This window comes from Hemiscyllium ocellatum, chromosome 8 (assembly GCF_020745735.1).
Source record: "Hemiscyllium ocellatum isolate sHemOce1 chromosome 8, sHemOce1.pat.X.cur, whole genome shotgun sequence".
NCBI classification, from domain to species: Eukaryota; Metazoa; Chordata; class Chondrichthyes; order Orectolobiformes; family Hemiscylliidae; genus Hemiscyllium; species Hemiscyllium ocellatum.
Window position 1 is genome coordinate 90,138,225 of NC_083408.1, and position 22,931 is coordinate 90,161,155.

The following is a 22,931-nucleotide window of genomic DNA, read 5'->3' on the forward strand; positions in this document are numbered from 1 at the left end:
GAAAAGTACAACACAGAACAGGCCCTTTGGCTCATGATTTTGTGCTGAGGATTATTCCTAACCTAAAATAAAATGACCTCACCTATGCACCCCTCTACTCACTACTGTCCATGTGCATGTCCAGCAGTCGCTTAAATGTCCCTAATGACTCTGCTTCCACCATTACTGCTGGCAACGCATTCCATGCATTCACAACTCTCTGAGATGACTACCAAAGTGTTGATGGCCTGTTTATTGCAACTGTGACCCCAAATCTAAGATTCTACTGCACCCCAGTGAAAACCAGTGCATGTGGGACATATCCCTCATTCAGAGTCGTGAGTCTGGGGTTGGAAAAGCACAGCAGGTCAGGCAGCATCCAAGGAGCAGGGAAATCGTTGTTTTGAGTATAAGGCCTTTATCAGGAATCAGGAATATTCCTCATTCAGTGTGTTCAGAACCTATATCCTGGTGAGGGTGTAAGTGTCTGTGAAATAGGAATCCTAACGATAAACAGTGCGAAATCCAGTGAAAATCAATGTGTGTGGAATCTGCATCCCTTTCACAGTTAGTATCTGTGCAGCCCATATCCTGGTGAGAGTCAGTGCTTGTGGAAACAGAACTCCAGCGAGGGATAGTCAGACTTAAATGAGCCCACAACCAACAGATCCAATCTGAACTCTGGAGTCCTGTCACACTCAATCATGAATGGTGTTGGACAATTAAATGATGCAGTAGAGGAGGCAGCTCCACAAATATCCCCATTCTCCATATTGGAGAGTTCGGCACAGCAGTCCGAAAGGTAAAACATCTGGAACAATCTGCAGCCACATTTGTTGAGTGAAGGTTAAGGGGTGATCTGATCAAAGTCTTCAAAATATTAACAGGAAAAGACAGGGTAGACAAAGATGAACAGTTTCCACAGGTTGGGGATTCAAGAACTATGGGGGGCATAATTTGGGAATTAGGACCAGACTGTTCAGGAGAGATGTTAGGATGGCACTTCTATGCAGAACTCCTTTCCACAAAATTATCAAGTGGATCAGTTGGTAATTTTGAATATGGTGTAGATAATTTTTTTTAGGCCCAGCAGACTCAGCTTTCCAATCAGATGCTGAGGAATGATGGTGTTAAATGCAGAACTGAAGTCTATGAACAGTAGTCTGATGTAGGTGTCCTTCTTGTCCAAGCAAACGTTTTAAAGGATATGGGCAAAAGGCGGGTCTATGGAGTTAGGTCAAAGGTCAGCCGTGGTCTTATTGAATGGTGAAACAAGCTAAGGGGTTGTGGGGCCTATTCCTGTTCCTATGTTCCTGCAGATATGTCCTGGAGCTGAGATGACTGATCTCCAACACCTCAATCTCTTTCCTATGTGTCAGCTCTGACTCCAAACATCAGAGAGTTTGTCCCTGATGCCCATTGATTCCAGTTTTGCTGGGGTTACTTGATGCCATACTCAGTCAAATGTGGCCGTGATGTCAAAGATTGTCACTATAACTTCAGCTCATTTCTCCATTTTGAACCAAGGATGTAATGAGGGTAGTCTGTTAGGTACTTGCTGAATAACGTCACATGTTGTCATCTCCAGGTTTATATCACTTCTATTTTATGCAGCAACGCGTGAACAACAAGCTGTGGCATGCCATCTGCTATTATCACAGCGACTGTGCATCCATACATATGCACAGAAGGATGATGACTGCGAAGTCTTGAATACTTGAGATGAACCAATCAGTCTGTCACCTCAATCTTCAAGTTGTGAGTTTCTATTCACTTCATTAAAATTTTTAAAAAGTGCCTTAAAGATCCAGAATGGCATCTACAGCAAACGTGTTCACTTCTGGTGTAAGTCATGCCTACGGCATCATTGGCGAGGACATTAACACACATGCCATAATTGTACAGAGCAAGCACATCATGACATTCATCAGCACCTCAGGTTGATTTGTTGCCATCAGCACCAAATTGGAGCTCACTTTTCCAGCTCACACCTTCTCGTAATCAGGCATGGCTGAACATATGTTTTTTTCAGCAAGAAGAACACCTTCGACCCCCCAAAAATACGGTTCTATTTAAAGAAGTAATTTGCACATTGTTTGCTGAATGCATTCTCAAGGCTGTTATTGCTGTTGTATGAATCTCAGTGCTGTCTAAAGCTCTTCATAGTTACAAAAGTCTCCAAGAAGTAAAAAGGCAGCTGATGGAGGATTTTGCACTGACTTGATTGTTTCTGCACAATCCAGTTGCTCCAAGGCAGCGGGCAGTTATTGGAAGAGCCCTAACAACAGACAGAACCAATCTGACCCCGGCCATCAAAGAAGCAAAGCGTGCGCACGCACTGAGAAAACACAGCCATTTTGAGGACAGCGGCGATAGATGGAGCACGTGGAAGGGCATCCAGGCCTTCACCAACCACAGAACAGCATCGCCTGCTTGTGCTGGTGATGCCTCCCTCCCAGATGAGTTGAACAACTTCTATGCACAATTTGAGGCACGAAATGATGTGGCAATGAGGAAGTCCAACCCCACTGCCTCAATGACTACGTGCTGTGTCTTACCACAGCTAACGTGAGGAAAACCGTGTGCAGAGTCAACCCATGTAAGACTGCTGGACCAGGAAACATCCTTGGTAGAGTGCTCAGAAGTTGCTCTGATGTACTAGCAGATGTTCTCATGGGCATCTTTAACATCTTCCTGAACAGCTCCATAGTTCCAACATGCTTCAAAGCTGTTACCATCGTCCCCATGCCAAAGAATTCTTCAGCGTCCTGTCTCAATGACTACCACCCCATTGCGCTAACACCATTCATCATGAAGAGGCTCGTGATGAGGCATATTATGACCTTGCTGCCCCACCTCATTGGATACCCTAAAGTTCGCATATGGTCCCAACTGCTCAACTGACGATGCTATCTCCACCAGCATCCATCTGACCCTCACCTGCTTGGACAAGAAGGACACCTACATCAGACTACTGTTCATAGACTTCAGTTCTGCATTTAACACCATCATTCCTCAGCATCTGATTGGAAAGCTGAGTCTGCTGGGCCTAAATACCTCCCATTGTAATTAGATCCTGGACTTGGTGACTGGGAGACCTCAGTCAGTCTGCATTGGGAACAGCATCTCCAATACCATCGCACTGAGTACAAGGGCTCCCCAGGGCTGTATGCTCAGTCCACTGCTGTTCACCCTGCTAACACACAGCTCAAATCATCTCATTAATTTTGCTGATGACACAACTGTAGTGAGTCTCATTAGCAGAAACAATGAGTCAGCATAAAGAGAGGAAGTGCAGTGGCTAACGGACTGGTGCAGAGCCAACAACCTGTCTCTGAATGTGGACAAAATAAAAAAAAGGTTGTTGACTTCAGGAGGGCATGGAGTGCTCACTCTCCACTATATATCGACGACTGTCCTGTAGAGATCATGAAGAGCACCAAGTTTCCTGGTGTACACCTGGCAGAGAATCTCACCTGGTCCCTCAACTCCAGCTCCATAGCCAAGAAAGCCCAGCAGCATGTCTACTGCCTGTGTAGGCTGAGGAAAGCCCACCTCCCATTCCCCATCCTCACCACATTCTCCAGAGGGTTCATTGCGAGTACTATTTTGGGCGTGCACTATTTTGTTCAAATAATCGATTATTTGGTTAATTGATTAAATGCCTTTCCTCTGGGGCTCGGAGTTTCTAAAGTCTGCTCCCTGTTCAGGAGACTGCAGAAGCACACAACGCGTGAGGCCTAGCCCCCAACTCCATGCAACACTGCCCCCTGCCCCTGACGCTGCCCCCCCGTTCCCAACCCCGTGCAGCACCGTGCCCGCACCTGATACCGCATCCCTGTTCCCAATCCCGTGCAATACTGCTCCCCACCCCGATACTGCCCCCTGCCCCCAAATCCATCCTCCACCACTGTCCAACACCCCCCCATTCCCAACACCACCCTCAATCCTGTCCAATACCGACCCCCCGCCCCCAACCCCATCCAACACCACCCCTGCCTGCCCCCCAAACCCTGTACACACCCACCCCCTCTCGGGGGCAGCTGGACTGAACACCAACAATAAGACTGCTGCTTGTGTGCGCTGCAGTCTTTTTGGGGTAAGTCTCCAAGCAGCGCACACACACACACACACACACACACACACAACTTTTTACAGGTTCCACCTTTGCCTTGTACAGGACAATGTTGGAGAGATTATGTGGGGGAGGAGGGTTTAGGGTACACCCCTGTGTAGAACTCCAGGAAAAGTGTGGGAAGAGAGAGAGGGCAGTCAGTCAGTCATTTGGAGATGGTGCCTGTTTACTAATTGTAAACAAAAGATGCGATCACTGTTGAAAACACGTCTTTGATGTAAAGTTTCTATCTGGACCTCGAGATCTCCTTCGGATAATCCGATTTTCAGATAATTAGTATTTGGATAATTGAGATTCCTCTGTAATTTGTACATCACTCTGCCTATTATCTTGACATGTCAGGGATTACTGTGCTGTCATGTGTGTTTTCCACTTCTTGTACACTTTATGCCGCCCTGGGTATGATTGTGTAGTTTTGTGCTGTCCATGCAGCACCTTGGTCCTGGAGGAATGCTGTTTTGTTTTTACTGTATCAGTTGTATATGGTAGAAGTGACAAATAAAACGACTGTAGACTTGACTCTTGACTCTTGGAATTCCATTCCAATGTTTCAGGGAAATGAGAAGATGCAACAGTTGGGAGGGAAAACCATGACAAGAGAGAAGGGGACGAGGAGCTGAAAGACCCTCAGCTAGATGCCATAACTATGCAAGGAGTTCAAGGAGGAACAGTCCTACCACCACCTCACAACATGAGGTGTTAACACTTCACTGAGGACATTTTCTCTGACATCTTCCCTATTGTGCTAACAAAATGCTATCTCAGTGATTGCAGCATGAATGGTGGACTTTCAGTTGGGGATGGACTTAGAAGGTAACTGTGAGCATCTTAGCTTGAGAAGGTGTAGATTCAGATTGCACCATTTTGGCTGCAAGCCTGGGCTAATTGCCAAAGCAGTGGCGTTGCCGGCAGCATTGGGAGAAGTAATGGTGTCCCATTGAGACAGGACAGTAGGTCATGCACAACTGGGCCTCAGAAATCCTAGTAAGCTGCTGGAGGCCAGATTTCTGAGCCACTGGGACACAGTGTAAGCCATGGGGATAATTGATGCCCATATTTATGGTGGCAGTAGTCTGAGCTTGTATGACAACAAAGTGGGATTGTCTTACAAGAACTAGGTTTTCCACTCCATTGTAGTACCAATGTAATTGGTAGCTTCTGTCTGAGCTTCAAGGAAAATGAGACATTGGCTACCTGACATTGATTGTAGTTGGGTTGCCCATTGTTCTTATGAAATTAGTCAGCACATCCAAACTGGAAAGAAGACTGCAAAGCCTTGTGCCACATTGGCATCAGACTCCTGTACGCTTTTTGATATTGCACGTAGGTTTTCTGAAAGGCATGCCAATGCATCAGGAATTTCAAATGCATGTCCATCTGTTTTCTTCTGTAGGAGAAAGTGATGAAGGGCTAATGCCTGAAACATTGACTCTCCTGCTCCTCGGATGCTGCCAGACCTGCTGTCCCTTTCCAGCACCATACTCTCGACATTGTCTTCTTCTATAGCATGTCTCACTGAAGTGCTGATCTAAGTTCCCTGTAACAGACCTCATATGTGCCCTTAGCCTTTGGGGAGCTGGTATCTGGTTTTAAGCAGCACAGCTAACTCTTATTAGTGTCAGCCATTCACAACTGTGATGTCTGCAGGGGTGTAAAGCCAATCAACGGTGGGATGAATGCTGGGTGCACACTGCAACCAAATTAATTGGCAAACAAGATATCTGCTTGAGAGGCAGGTTCAATCCCACATGCAATCTCTCTTACATTTACAGAATTTATTGGATTAAACCCCCACAGGTAACGAGTGCTAAATGGATAAAGAGTTCATTTTCCCCATTTGATTTCAGCTTCAATGGACATCTACAGTAGATCCCATTATAGCTTCCAAATCTTTTAGTCATTTAACATTCAGCATCTTACCAAAACCTCTACAGTTTTCTAACACTCTTTAAAAGGACTAACATTTATTATCAATTATGTAACAGGGATGACTTTGGCTCTACATTTCACACTTTTCCAAAACCTTTCAATGTCATTTGCTTCATTGAAATAAGAACCATGAGAGGTATTCAAACAATATATTGTCCATTCTGCAATTTCACCAAACACTAACGTTACTACTGTATGAAGTAATGCATTATCTCATTGAAGGTTTTCATAATGAGACCAGTAACATTGAGGAGGATAAATCTATAGCTATACCATGTAAAATTTGCTTTATAAAGAGCAGCTGTTACTTTAACAGATTGATTGCAGCGTAACATTTCAGGCAGCATAATCTGTCCATGATCTGGAAGATTGACTAAAATAAAATGAGAAAGGCATTTTATACAGTGGAGGATGAGAATATGGAAAGACATGATAAATTTGAAGAAGACATAGGCAGCATAGTGGAAAGGATGGTCAAGAAATGGAACTTAATGTGAAGAATTGTGAAGTAATTCATTTTGGTCTGAAGAACAAAGAGAGACAATGTAAAGTAAATGTACAGTTCTAAACAGTATATAGGGACAGAGGTGGCTGGATATATGTGTACACAAATAATTGAAAGTGGCAGCATAGGTTGAGAAAGAGGTTAGTAAAGCATACTGTATATTATAAATAGCAGCATTGCATACAAAAACTAGGAATTTATGATAAGCCTGCATAAGACACTGGTTCAGTCTCAACTAGATTACTGTGTCCATATTTGGACAACACAGAGGCATTAGAGAGGGAATAAGAAGAGGGAGCTTCCAAAGATGTGGGACTAGCACTCTGTAAAACAAAACAATGAGAAGTTAGGCTGGTTTCTTTGTAGAAGAGAAGATTAGGATGAGATTTGATAGAAGTGTTCAAAATCATGAGGAATCTAGATGGAATAGATATGCTGAAACTGTTGATGGAAGATTGAGAAATAGAAGACATTAATTTAAGGTGATTAGCAAAAAAGCAATCATATTAATGATAATTGTCTAATAATTAATAACACACCAAGTTAGTTTATTTAAAACAGTAAGACAGATTATAAGTTATGAAACAGATACAATAGAAAGTGATGAAGGGCTTATTGATTTCTATGTGTACAACTTCCAAACCCATTGTAGATCAGCTGGCAGGCAGATGCAGCATTACATATAGACAGTGCACAAAGTCATTAAAGGTTAATTGTCTTAAATCCCCCTCCTTTCCAAAATAAGGCTTAACTACTTCCTGTAACATGTAAGTCTCTTTGACATATAGCTAATTTTGAAACTTCCAGATTTCATTAGGATGACTGCCTGAAGGTATCATTGATTTCCATAGTCATTGGTGAGACTGTCTGCTAGTCTGGTTTGCGTTGTAATGTTTTTCCTTCAGGTAATGTAGTTGATGTTGCAAAATGCGCTCATCCTGATGCAGTGTAGCAAAGTTTTTTTTCTCTAGATTAACTACTGACTGATCTCAATTCTCTTTCGAAGCTCTTTTTTGAATGGTTCAAATCTCGACAGTTACTGTTTTGTTCCTTAAGAATTTCCTGCTTATTTTGACTCTTCTAGTTTTATACACTGGCTTCTTCTAATTGTATATCATAACTCAATTATTTGTGTTATTTCATAACTTGTTCCTGTAACTGTCCAGCTTTTTATGTTTGTTTCACTTTTGCTTTCTTCGACACCTTGATCTCTTCCACATTTTGATTAGTTGTCTCACTGTCCTACTTGGACACTATCTTTCACCAGAGCATCATTACTGATGTTTATTTCTGAAAGGACTGTCTTATGAATGAATTGGAGCTCCTTGCATCTCCCCATTGTTTCTGCCACTTTCTCCAAAATTGCTTGAACTGAAGCCTTTCTATGGCTGTCCTTGTTCAACTTGTTTTACATGCAGTTTACTTCATATTACCCAATAAATCAGCAATCTTTTCACTGGATCGATGTTACAGGGCTTGTAGTTCATCCTGGTTTTTTTTTCTTTTTCTTCCAGCTCCTTGTCCATCTTTGTAAGTTGAGTGGTGATATACCTTAAAGGCTTAATCATTTCAGAGATGTTATTTTCCAGGATAGCAAGGTTTCTCAGCCTTTTTCTCTAGAACTCTTATTTTCTCTCCACAGTTGAGAGCTGAGATTTTAGTTCCATTAATACAGAAGAAACTGAAATGATCCATTTGTTCATATTCAGTTCAGCCACTGTTTATTGATAATGGGCTGCCATTTCTGTTGAGTTCCCAATGTCTGAATGATTCCAGGGATTCTGACTGCGTAAGATAAGGCATATCTGTGTACCTGCAATTGCTGGTCCAGCAATGTATACAATGTGGAACAAATTAATTGTACTTGCGGTGCAGTAATATTGTTTTTTTTTGTGAACTTTATTTTACTGAAAGTTTTACAATTGTAAGTTTCATTCCATGTCTGTGGTACATGATTTTTTTAGAACTCATAAGAGTGGTATATTAGTACTTGACCATGTGTCAGTCTTAGATAATAACAAATAATCACCAGTTTTCATAACAATAATTTGAATTATTGCATATACTTGGTGCAATGATATTGATGTTTTCCATGAGATTCACAGTGTGAAATATGGGCTTATCACATTTAGCCTCATCATGTACACAAGTTTGTCAATTACTTCACGTGTATACCTGTAGAACATGTGGTCCTTATTGTAACTTAAAGGTACTTTTTGTGACTGACTGTTGGGGTCAGTGTAGAGATATCTATTGCAGGATAAACTTTTACTCTTATGTACTTACTGTTCCAATGGCCTTTTATGCAACATGCTTTGTTAGATTGATTTAAGGCTGGAAATTTCCTTTGTGCTCTAATGATTGTATCCAACAATCCCTCTAATTTTTTTCTGCTGCTGTGGGATCCTCCAAGATCCATGTGTGGCAAGCGAAAGCTACGTGTTGATACACCAATTGGTCTTGTGATTGCACAGCTTAGAGGAACGTTGATTGTGTTAACCATCAAGTTTCTACTTAGGATCTGTAAGCTTCATTGACCTGCAAGGATCACTGTGTATTTCTATTCATCCTTCAGTAGCTCTTCAATGCTAGTCTTCAGTTTGTCCAGCAAATCTTTCTGGAAAGCTTCGATGGATTTGAATGCTCCCCATTTGAAAAGCTTTTTCTCTGCAATCTTCTCATGTATTGATTGACAGATTCTGCAGGTTTCTGTCTAATTGACATGAATTCTCGATGACGAATACAGAAGTTTAATCTGACTTTGAATTACTGCTCTGATTTTACCTTTTGGTGATCTTTCAGCTCCTCAGAAAATAAACTGATGTGTAATGTCTATGTAGGCCTTCATTCCTCAAATCTTTCTGGCCTGTTTGTCCATATTGGACACACTAACATTTGGAATCCAAAGCTCTGAATATTGTTTAAATGTTTTGAATACTGTTTGGAGGTCGGCTGTATTCCAATTAAACAAGGGAATTTTGCAGACATTCTGATAATGTATCTTTGACCTTCCTTGCTTGCTATTGATTCAACATATAGCTAATCAAGTGAATTAAAATGACCTCTCAATAGAGATTTGTCAGCTTTACAAAAAGCTGTGTTTTAAACACTTTTCAATGCCTTAAGGAAGATTTCAAAGGTTATAACATGCACTGTAGATTAATTCGCTTGCGAACTGTTTAAGGATTATAGACATCATCATGATGGTATCCCATTGCTGCTACCATGTCATGTTAATAATAATGATTTGCTAATCAAGCACCCATCTCAGGGATTGATTATCTCTGCAGGTTAGTTTATTTAAAGCAATAAAACATATCATAAGTTATGAAACAGATATTAAAGCACATCAACTGATTTCTGTGTATGCAACTTTTTCCATAGCCAGTGGGCAAGGACTTGAAACTTTGCAGGCAGACATGGCTTAAAGGTAAACACTTTTAAAGAGATTTTCAAGGCAAAGGTAAAGGTACAATAGAGACTTGAGGACAAATAGTAAATATGTTCTGGAATTCACTGTTCGACAGTGTAACAGAGGTCAATTCATTTGTGGCTTTCAAAGATAATCAAATAATTAGCTGAAGAGTACGCATTTTTAGGGGAGGGGTATGTTTCTGAGTGAGCTGTTCTTTCAGAGATCTTACACAGTGGGTCAAATGATCGCATTGGACCAAATGGCAGCCTTTTGTGCTGTCACCTCACAATGCTTTTACTAGTAAAATTATGAAAAAGTCGGATTTTAATGAGAAAGTAATTAAAAATCTACTTGAACTGAAAGGCAGTTAATACATTCCATCTATTTTTCACCATTTTCGAGTAAGACATTATCACTGATAATCCAGTACTGCCACATTACTGATGGTATTTATTGTAGATTATCAGGCTATCCCTGGGACACTTGTTAAAAGGGACCTACAATTCTTTGACTTTGTTGGTCTCGTTTCTAATTTGACTCTGTTCTGGGTTTGGAAAACCATCTAAAATTGTGATATAGACAAAAAAGAACCCATGTAGAATTCTACACAGGCCACAATCAATGAAGATTGGGGACAATATTTCATTCTCACTAACACTCAGCACTGGAGCTCAGCAGGGGTGCGTACTCAGCCCGCTACTGTACTTATTGCATGCCCATGACTGCATCACCAAATACCAGACTAATGTCATTTATAAGTTCGTTGATGACACCAGCATAGTCAGTCGAATCTCAGACGGCGACGAAACAGACTATAGACGGGAGGTGGAACATCTGGAAAAATGGTGCACTGACAACAACCTAGCTCTCAATGCCAGCAAAACCAAGGAACGCATTATTGAGTTTCGGCAGGATGTTACTCATGCCCCCCTACACATTAACAGCACAGAGGTGGAACAAGCGGAGAGTGTCAAGCTCCCGGGAGTGGTCATCCACAACAAGCTTTCTTGTACTCTTCATGTGGACACACTGGTTACAAAGGCCCAGCAACATCTCTTCTTCCTCGGGCAGCTGAGGAAATTTGGCAATATGGTGAATACCCTTGCCAACTTTTATAGGTGCGCCATCGAGAGCGTTCTGTCTGGATGCATCACTAGCTGGTATGGCAACTGTACCATTCAAAATCGAAGACAGTTACAGAGAGTGGTGAACTTGGCCCGGACAATCACAAAGGCCAACCTCCCATCTATAGAATCCATCTACCAGGCCCGCTGTCAACAAAAGGCTGCCAGCATCCTCAAAGATCCATCCCACTCTGGCAATGTTTTTCTACAACATCTATCATTGGGGAGAAGGTACAGAAGCCTGTACACACATACCAGCCGGTTTTGTAACAATTTCTACCCTCCTGTTGTTAGAATACTGAATGGACTCACAAACTGTTAAGATTCCCCTGTACCTGTGTTTTTGTTTTTGCCGCTGCTAACCTATTAATTTACTTATCTATGCTACTTAACTCTATGATCTGCCTGTATTGCTTGCAAGACAAAGATTTTCACTGTGCCTCAGTACACATAACAATAAATTCAATTCAATTCAATTAAAATGTAGTTCTGCTACCAACTGAATTCTCATCTTAATTATCAAAAAAAAATTGAGGTACTGCAAGTAATCCATCAGGTGCAATATGGCAATTTTAAGCTGAAGTCATGAATAACCTTATTGGCATTCCAAATTCCTTCACACATCCACCATGACCTGAACTTTAATGTCATTGTCAAGCTGAATTTGCAATGGAACAGTTACTACCAACATTTGGTATTGCAGCAGAATTTCCATCTTCAACAAAGGAAAGTAGAAATCTAATTCAATTGCATAAATAGTTTGGTCAGAGGAACATGAGGAACAACGTTGAAATTTGCGAGAGACAAAATTACCAGGGATGTAGTGACGTGGATGGTAGCTGTGGCAAATTGCAGTGGAGTTTGGGGAAGACATCGGAGGAGGGAGATAGCTTACCAAAATAGGAATCGAAACTGGGAACAAACATACTTTAGGATTAAGAATGAAGAAAGAAAATAAAATTAAGATGGCTGATTTAAAATGGAATAAAAACTCAAAGGAATGTTGCCAACCAGATATAAAATCATTAAGAATGTATGGAAAAAATCAGGAGAAAAACCAAGCCGAAATCTAGATTGTTGTTTCTGCAAACACAATATACTAAGAAGATTAACATTGAACTTTAACGTTAGTGGTTCATGGAGAAAAACAGCCATGTTGACTGGCTTGGGTGAATGGTAATTTTGGTGCTACATTGTTGTATAATCCTATGACTGTATAAAATGCATTAAGGTGGACTTCAATGGATTGCGCTACTTCAAAAGTTTCAGTTTTATCAATATTTATATTGAAGCATTTTTTTATAGACTGCATTGGATGTCTGAATGAACAACTCACTATCATTTTTGGACTTCAGATTTAATTAGAATTAATTACTATAATTGGTCTCAATGACCAGATATTATTCTGCTTCCGTGTCAGATGTAGCTCAATAGAAGGTCCTCTTACCTTTCAGCTCTAAGACTGTGGGTCTAAGTTCCATTCCAGAGCCTTATGCACAAAATCATGACTAATCACCCAGTACAGAATTCGAGGGAGTTCTTTGCTGCTGGTTATGCCATCTCTTGAATTGGATATTAAACAGTCCCCTCAGGGGGTCATAACAATTTATGTGTTATTATTTTAAAGAAGAGCAGAGGGGTTTCCTACACTACAACAATATTTACACTTAAGCAATTTGGAACATTTTCAGGCCCTGCTAGATGTAAGCAAGTTAGTTTTGTTCTTTTTTTTCTTTCTCTTTATTTCCCTCTTCTACCTTTCTCTGTTTCGCTTGTTCTATCTTTTTCTCTGCCTCTTGTTTCTTTCTTTCACATTTACTCTATATCTTGGAATATATCTTTACCTGTTTGAGATCACTGTATGTCAGCTTGTCTCAATATGTGCTCTAATGTGTTTTCATAATTTTTAGGAGGTTGCTGAATATATACTTTACCAAACAAGATACATGTGAATTTTGTCCACAGTTATCAAATAAATGAATGGGACCCAAATCAAACAGGAATTACTTAATTACCAGCTTGACCATCCTTTCCCAACTATCAAAGTGCCAGCAAAACCATTATTCTCCAGGCTTGAGTTACATCTTAGCCCTTTATACAACTGTTAGAACAACCACTTAGGAATTTTGAATGGCCTCCATTTCAAATGGAAAGTCTGAAATGTATTGGTCTGTATTTATTTAGAGCCTGGACAAAATGCTCTTGAATTTTTACAGGGTTCTCCGGATCTCCTGCTGTAACTTCAGTCAGAATCTAGAAAAAGGTTGGACAAAGTTATGAATGCTGTTTCATTGGGGTTTCCACAGAGTGTCCAATTGAAGTCGCGGCAAGAAATTGTGAAAAGCTCCTTGTGGAAATGAATGGTCAGTGTGTTCATTCAGGGTTAAAAGTGAACAATCAAACTACTTTTCCGATGTAGGTCTGGAACTAATCATTTTTCTGAAATGAAAGTATTTCCCAGATGATTGTGTGATCTACATCATGACTGTAGTACTTAGTGGGTAGTAATACAGAATTTACTAGTTCTTTTAGAAGATGTTTAATATCCTACTAATATGAAACACATTCTGGAAATCTGAAATAAGAACAATATCAGCTGGCAAACCCAATATGTCAGGCAGAATCTGTAGAGACAAATTAAGTTAATGTACCTTGTCGAGGAACTTTCAGAAGAATTCTGACCTGTTGAGTCTTTCAGCTTTATTTGTTCTTATTATAAATATTCTAGTTTTGTGCTCAGGGAAGAGGGAGTCATAGGGTTGTGTTTCCATTCTAGACTGTCTCATGGAATTGTGTTCCAAATGCACTAATAATTACACCTACAGTTCAAGATTCTGCTAAAATGTATTTGCATAATCACAAACATGAAATGCTCCAGGAACTAATGCAATCAGTGCAGTAGAACATAATTGTTGACTTGCATATCTTACCAATAAAAATATTTTTTGCTGTATTTAAGGGAACAAACCTGGCGCAGTGTCATTAGTATAACTGAAAATGGTTTTATGACTGAGAATATGTATTTTTAATAAAGGTGTCCTATTCTTCATCTGTGAACAATTTGGTTAAATGACTTGTTTTAAGAAGAACCTACACAGAACCATTCAAAAATTTCACTGGTCTGGAACTTCTACATTAAAACATATTTTGATTGAAATAGATTTTTTAGAATATGCCCTCTCCACAAATGAATTCAACTCATGTTAAAGAGCCTCCTGAATCAGTGCACTATATGTTATTAGTTTTGAGGGAGGATCCTGGACTAAATGAATTGAATCTTGAACTCATGTAAAGGTTTATGATTATGGCATCTTGCAAGAGAATTGTGAACCTCTGGAATAAATGTCTGGCTGTGGTAGTGCTGACTTTCCAAATTGAGCTGGGTCAGATGCAGATTGGGGCAGAGATTGCATCCTGTAGAAGGTAAGGACTTTTGCAGATCATCCTTGAGCTTCAGAACTTTAAACACTTGAGAGATTAGAGAGATTTAGCTTGACAAAAACAACACTTGCATTTCGACACTCTTTGTGCCCATAGGACATCCCAAATAGCACTGAAATAGCAGCTTTGAAGTGTAGCTGCTGTAATAAACATCAGGCAATTTGCAAAAACTAATCTCACCCAAACACAATGTGATAGTGACCAGAGAATCTTCTGCTATGAGCATTGTTAGATGCTTTTCCTGAGTTATTCTGGGTTGGGCAAGTTTACATGTCATGAATGCTAGCTACTTATCTTCAAGTAAGGATCTGTCACTCTTTCCTGTATTCTAACACACTTTATCTACATTGATCCATTCCAGGCTGATGAATACAGCTCTCCAGTGAAGTGTCTAAGACCTCTCACTATATGTTCACATTTTTTCTTTTCTGCTATGCTGATGTCACCTTATCAGTTACACAATCATAATTTGCATAATCCTTTATTACTGCACCACGCGTTATCCTACCCTTGTCAAATCATGCTGTGGGATCTTATCATGCACCTGAGATGCCAGACCAAGCTTTAGCATGATGTCTTCTCCAAAGGCAGTACCTCTGACAGTGCAGCACTTCCTCCAAACTCCATTTGATTTATGAATTCAGAATTTACAATGGGATGTTAACCAACAATGTTCTTTCAGAGATAAGAGTGTTACACTTGACACTTTGGCCTGACTTTAATTCACTCAAAACCTGTACACTTAAACAGAGTTAAAATCAGTATTAAACATTCCCTTTTTGCAGTGGTTTTTCCACTTGGTCAAGGAGACTACGTGACTACAAGACTAGATGAAATTTAGCAGAATGGGAGGAGAGTGAGCAGAGAATTTAAGTCACAATGGTTAAGCGATGTTGTCTATTCCCACTATTGATTTTGTAATTTTCTAACTCACCTTTGTCTAAAATTCTAAGATTTATTTTCTACTAGTTTGGTGGATTGCATCCATATTGAACTTTGTAAGAAATGGAAACTCCATGGCTGTATGTTTTACTGAAAATCTGGATCCTTCTCTATTCATCATGTCTGTTTGCTTGTGGCCGAACATATTTTCTTTATATTTAGAAACTTATTCTCAATGGAAAATGTTAGTCAGGTTTTCCAAATCACACACATTGCATTGCCGAGGATTAGTTTGTATAATCTCTAAATGTCATTGAAAACCTGCTCAGCTGTGTTTCCATCCATGAAAGGATTTTCTATTTCTCTAAATACATAAACCATATTTATAGCTGCAAACAACACTGCTGCTTGTGCAAGGATTTGACTGTATTAGCTTGTCTTCGTTGTTTTACATAAAGCAAAATACTGTGGATCCTGGAAGTGTGACATTAAAGCATAGTAAAAGAATGTTGGAAAAGTTCAAGATGTTGAGAGAACATCGACAGAAATTAAAAGGGAGTTACCCTTTCAGGTTGATGACTTTTCAGGATGTTAGTAAGATGAATAACTCTTAATCAAGTACAAAGCCAGGGAAAAGGGTGTCAGGGATTAGTTAAAAGAGATGCAAGATGGTGGGGAGAATTGGAGTGATTTGATGACAAAGAAATGATTGTGCAAGGCAAAAGCGAGTGATGATGATGCAAGTGGAGAAACTGTCCAGGTCAGGTGGAATAGCAGAACAGCAGCGTGGAAGAAAACATGAAAAATCTAACAAGGAAGCCACTTAGAGCTAGAATGTGACAGGAGAAAAAGCACATACCCCAGGAATGAGTGGGGTGGTGATGCCATACTCCTACTATCATTAGGTTATTCATCTGGAGACCCAGGTAATGCTCTGGGGATTTGTGTTCAAATCCCACTATTGCTTCTGGTGGAATTTGAATTCAATTTTTAAAAAAATGTCCTGGAAGTCTAATGATGACCATGAAACCATTATCAATTGTTGGGGGGATGCCCATTTGGTTACTAATGCCCTTTTAGGGAAGGAACTTGGTCTAGCCTGTGCACATTGTGTCTTCCTGTCCTGAGATTATATCCCCCTTTATGATCATCTTTGCGAGGATACTTGAAATCCCAACAGCTACTGCATTCTGGGAAGCGCTACTACTACAAGAACTGGCAGTCAATCAGATTGAGTTAAAAATCACACAACATCAGGTTATAGTCCAACAGGTTTAACTGGAAGCACTAGTTTTCGGAGCACCACTCCTTCATCAGGTGGTAACTATAACTTGGTGTTGTGTGATTTTTAACGTTGTACACCCCAGTCCAACACCGATATCTCCAAATCAATTAGACTGAGGGAACTGATCAATACTATCCCTAATTCAGTTTAATAACTTTACTTCTATCTCCACAGATGTTGTCTGACCTGGCCTGCAAATGAGTCTACCATTTTCTCTTTCAATTCCATTTTATGTTGTTTTTCACATTTGATGTTTCAGTAAAGAGATACATTGATTCACTTGATTTCAAATCAGATAAAATTTCATGTTGTAGTTTAAGGCTAAAATTTTCAGTTTGTCATCTCCTTAGGTGTCTTGCAAACGCTCTTAATGATATTAGCTTTATCTAACAATTTATGTTTACAGTCTTAAACATGCCATGTTATGGTTACGCAGCTTCCAGTTTCATCCTACCTATTTTCAATCAGTGACATTAGGTAGATCTTTTGCTGTCACTGAATATCCAATGGTTCTTGCTGAAAGGTTTCTGAATATAGAGAAGTGCACGCTTGTGTCTAAATATTGCATTAAGCAAGTACAGATCTCTGGTATGTATATATATTTCCTTTGCTAAGCTGCTAGATATATTTTCAATAGCTGACTTACTTATAGAGGGGAAATATATCTCCTGTAGGGAGTAGATATAAGGTGGTACTGGATTTTTATTAGATGAGCAAAAGATAAAGTAAACACCAGCATAAAATGTTTTGAACAGATATTAGTTTGAGTTATGCAAATAAAATGAGTAAAATTTGCATTTATTTACAGTATTGCTTTTCATGAGCTCTGAACTCAAAGTACATTACAACCACTGGAGTAATTTTGAAGTGTAATCACGGTTGGAAGGCAAGAAATATGGTTTAATAAGGTGCCACAAGCAGCAATATGACAATGATCAGACTATTGCTTCGGGATGTTGGTTTTTAGATTAATATTGGCCAGGTCACCAGATAGAACACAATAATTTCTTCTTCAATATCATGCCATGGGATCGTGTATGTTCACTTAAAAGGACAAATGAGGCCTCAGTTTCAAATGTTACTGCTTTACAGCTTGAGTTAGTTACAGTGCAGACTTCAGGATAAATGTAACTTCTGAACAAGCTCATGGTAGAAGTCCTTGCATTATCTCTGAAGGTTTTGCTGATCAGTATATGAAAAATCTGTCAGCAAGTGGTGTCATCTCTCCAAGTACAATGGCAGCTTTGACACTTAAGTTGCAATCATTTTCTTCGAGGATTCTTTTCTTGGAGCAAGGCAGACTAGGTACATATTTTCAAATGGGGAAGGTTTTAATGCCACACCATTGGCACAGCAGACTGAGGACTGTTCAAAGAATTGCACAAAATGAGTCTTTAAATTTCCCATCCATTTAAATTAATGAAGAGAAAAATTATGTGGAGTTCTGGGCACAAAATTCACTCCAGCAATTTTTTTCTAATGTGCAAGCAATCCATAACATGCAGTTGTAATGTCAGTAAAATCACCTTTGATATCAGCTATTTGTAATGGAATTACTCTCATGGATGAATCCTATTGAACATAAAGAGACCATTCAGCCAATTGTGGTTCTGTCAAAGAGCAATCCAATCAGTCTCATTCCTCTGTAGTTTCAGCAACTATTTGCATTTATAAACCACTTTTTAACATCGTAAAATGTTCCTTGATGCATCACAGGAACATCATCAATCAAAATTCGACACTTCACTCCCATAAGAAAATATTAGGTGATGTTGTTCAGCATAATTTCTAAACCGTAGCCATAATGTCAAAGATGATCCTTGTTTTGATTTGTCCAAGATCTTGTGAACAAAGCAAAATAACTTTTCATTCTTGTATATGGCACACAGATTATTAGAGAATCTACAGAGTTTGTTTGTTGGGGATAAAACTGAATATTAATTTGATGTGTGCTAACGTAAAGCAGCAGTTATAACTGTACTTCCTTTCTGACAACTGAAGTCTAATCCCACCCATCTCCATGCCCAACTGATGAATCTAATGCTGCAACCATAAAGCTTTTCTTGCCTCTAATTCTGATCTCTCCTACTGAGTCATGTATCCACTCTCCCCCACAATGTCTACACAGTTTGTTCAATGGTTCCAATTCCTCTTGTCTCTGTAGTCACAAGAGATCACAGTCCAGTCTGTTTTGACTTGCCTGTTCCCCTTTAGAGGGTTTGTTATTTAAAATTCCTCTGTATCTTCAAGTGTGACATTCTGTGGGTCATCTTTCCAGACAGCCACTTCGTTTTACATCCACAGGTCAGTCTTGGCTGCATCAGTCTTCTTTTGAAAATGAATTTTGCAATTACAATTTTAAAGTGTCTACAGTGCTTCAGAATGTTAGTCATGAAAAGTGGCAAATAAATTGAGAAGAAAGGGGTGGGTGATGGATGTCACACTCTCATACTGCTATATAAATATTAGTGCACTATCAGTATCTGTAGGTTTGGTATTGGTGAGGTATCAGTATTAGTGAGATTTCAGTATGAGGAATTAGCAGTATTAATGTAATATCAGTACCAACAAGTATCAGTATTAGAGATATATCAGTACCAATTGGTATCAGTATTAGTAAAGTTTAATTCTAATAGGTATTGGTGTAATAAGGTAAGGATAGTATGAGGCATAGCTGCAGTAAGGGAAATCAAGAGCCATGGGAGTAATTTAAGCCAAAGTCAGAGCACCAGGAACATCACAAGGCCAGACATAAAGCAATGAAGCCTAAGCAGACAAAGTCCAATGGAAGAACAAAGTACAAAGATTGCAAAAAGAGTATTCGTGAGGCATCATTACCAGTAGGTATCACTTTTGGCAAGTTAATGGGACCAGTAGGTATTAGAATCAATGAGGCATCAATACCAGGTGGTATCAGTATGAGGGCATCAGCGCTGCTGGGTGAAGATAAGTAGTTCCTTGCTGTTTCTATATAGACCCAATCAGAAAAGGAGCATAGTTACAGCAATTTCCCCAACTACACATTGGCAGCAGTTGGAGTTGCATGCTCATTAGACATGATATGCAGCAGGACAGATTAGAATCCAATTCAGCTGCACAAAACAAAGTCGGTGAACCCAGAGGAAATTTCTAGTTACAGCTTTAAGAGCAACTTGGTCAGACAATTTGTAGCACATGCAGCAGACAAACTTGCAGCGAGTTCTACAAGTCAGAATCTACCAAGAGCTGCACAGGAGCAAGTGTGGGCCAGGAACTACATGGAGTTGATATACTAGTCACGCCAGAGAGACTGCATTGGATTCTGCTAGGAGCAGTTCAAGCTAAAGGCTCAGCCACGTCGAGTAAATGGACATTAGAAGTTCCATGAACAAAATTCAAATCCCTGGTGGGCAATGGGAAAACATTAAAATAAGCGGCACAGTTACAGACTGAAAAGGATAGAAGTAAAGAAACACTTACACCTCAGGGTCAGTATTGTCACCATCACACAGGTGGATACTGTGAGGCGCAACTGCAGTAAGGGATGTGGAGATGCTGGTGTTGGACTGGGGTGGACAAAGTTAAAAATCACACAACACCAGGTTATAGTCCAACAGATTTATTTGAAAGTACTGATGTTGTGTGTTTTTTAACTATGCAGTAAGGGAAATCAAGAGCCATGGTAGTAATTTAAACCAAAGTCAGGGCACCGGGAACATCTCAAGATCAGAAATAAAACAGTAAAGGGGTAATTTAGAAGCCCATGCAAATGAATTCCAATGGAAGAACAAAGTAGGAGATTGCAATAAGTGCAGGAGATCCATAACTGAAGACATGATTAAAGCAGGAAGAATTTATTAAGGTTGCAGAAACTGGAATTCATTTGGAGAAAGGGAACAGGAATCTATGTAACTTATAAGGTGCTGGATGTAGGTTTGCTCGCTGAGTTGGAAGATTTGTTTTCAGACATTTCATCACCATACTAGGTAACATCTTCAGTGAGCCTCCAAATGAAGCACTGTGGTGGTGTAGCCCGCTTTCTATTAATATGTTTGAGTTTCCTTGGGTCAGTGATGTCATTTCCTGTTCTTTTTCTCAGGGGGTGGTAGATGGAGTCTAGATTAATGTGTTTGTTGATAGAGTTCTGGTTGGATTGCCATGATTCTAGGAAGTCTTATGTGCGTGTCTCTGTTTGGTTTGTCCTAGGATAGATGTGTTGTCCCAGTCGAAGTGGTGTCCTTCCTCATCCTTATGTAAGGATACTCGTGAGCGTGGGTCATGCCAGTTTGTGGCTAATTGATGTTCATGTATCCTGGTGGCTAGTTTTCTGCCTGGTTGTCCAATGTAGTTACAGTTCTTGCATGGTATTTTGTAGATAACATTAGTTTTGCTTGTTGTCTGTGTAGGGTCTTTCAAGTTCATTAGCTGCTGGTTTAGTGTGTTGGTGGGTTTGTGGTCTACCATGATGTAATCTGACAGTCACATCTGAAATGTCTTTGATGTCTTTGGTGCATTTTATGCCAGTAAAGGCTTTTGAAGGTTTCCTATGAATTGTTTTGTTCAGTGATGACAAAGGTGTCATCCACATAGCAGACCCAGAGTTTGGGTTGGATGGTTGGCAGAGCTGTTTCCTCAAGCCTCTGCATTACTGCTCGGCTAAGAGCCCTGATCCTTACAGTAATTTTTTTTTAGATTACTTACAGTGTGGAAACAGGCCCTTTGGCCCAACAAGTCCACATCGACCTGCCGAAGCGCAACCCACCCATACCCCTACATTTACCCCTTACCTAACACTAAGGGCAATTTAGCATGGCCAATTCACCTAACCCGCACATCTTTCGACTGTGGGAGGAAACCGGAGCACCCGGAGGAAACCCACGCAGACACGGGGAGAACGTGCAAACTCCACACAGTCTGCCGCCTGAGTCGGGAATTGAACCCGGGTCTCAGGCGCTGTGAGGCAGCAGTGCTAACTGCTGTGCCACCATGCCGCCCACAAATGATATCGGAGATCCAATGGGTGTTCCATTGGTTTGTCTGTAGGTTTTGTTGTTGAAGGTGAAATGGTGGTTAGGCATAAGTCCAGTAGCTTGACGATACTGTCCTCGCTGATAAAGTTTGTGGTGTTTGGTGTATGTGTCTTTGGGTCTTCTAATAATGTAGTCAGTTTTGCCTTGGCCAGGTTGATGTTGATGGATGTGAACAGGGCTGTTACGTCAAAAAAGACCATTATTTCATCCTCTTCAATCTTGGTGTCTTTGATGGTCTTCAGGAATTCTTGGGTGGAGTGGATGGAATGGCATGAGTCTTCTACTAAGTGTTTTAGTCTTTGGTATAGCTCCTATCATGTATCAGGTAGTATTACAAGTGAATCATCGAGAGAAAGCTGTTCAGCAAATGGGATTCATTTTTAAGGCTGCAGGCAACAGGATTTAGTTGGTTAGGGAAAAAGATGGGAATTGTTTATTAGATTGCGAAAATGGACAATCATCCATTTTGCCTACCAAAAGGCTGGAATCTTCTATTTTAACCATGGAAAGCTGGATGCTGCCATTTTAGCCATAGAAGTAGGAAATGTCAATTTTGACCACAACAGCGCAGGTGAGTCCTCCAGCAAGCGGCACAAGGAAGTAGGATTGCTAAACCATACTGTTTAATGCCTTTAAGCCAAGGAAAATAAAACAACATTGGTATACAAACATGTAAAAAATATTTCATGCAATGAGAATAAAGCAGCAATAAAAGACTGCAGGATTAAAAGCCTTTAAAGGAAGGAGAGCAGAGCAACAGAATTAAAAAGCTTTAGATTTAGAAAAATAAATGGTCACGTAAGGAAGAAATTGTAAAATCAATAATATTGTTATGAAGAACAACTTTCAGAGATGAGCCAAATAGAACACAGAATTGAACGTTTTGGATAAAGCAGTTAAGATATAGAATTGCTTCCAAACTAGATGCTTAATCAGAAGCTGGACAAGTAAATGCATTTATATTTCATTGGGACTAAAGCTGATGATGCTATACCTCACCACAATGTAATAGGCCCCCAGATACTTTAATCAAGTTCTATAGACTTTTGACAATTACTTTAATCTGAGAACAAATAAACTTCTTGAAAGAGTGAGATCAAATAAAAGAAATTGGAAAACTGTGGTTATGAAACTAGAATTCATAAGAGACAAAAAGGTTGTTGGAATTCTTAATTTATCTTTGTCAGATTTGTTACAGTCCAAAGTAGATTTTACTTGGAGGAAGCC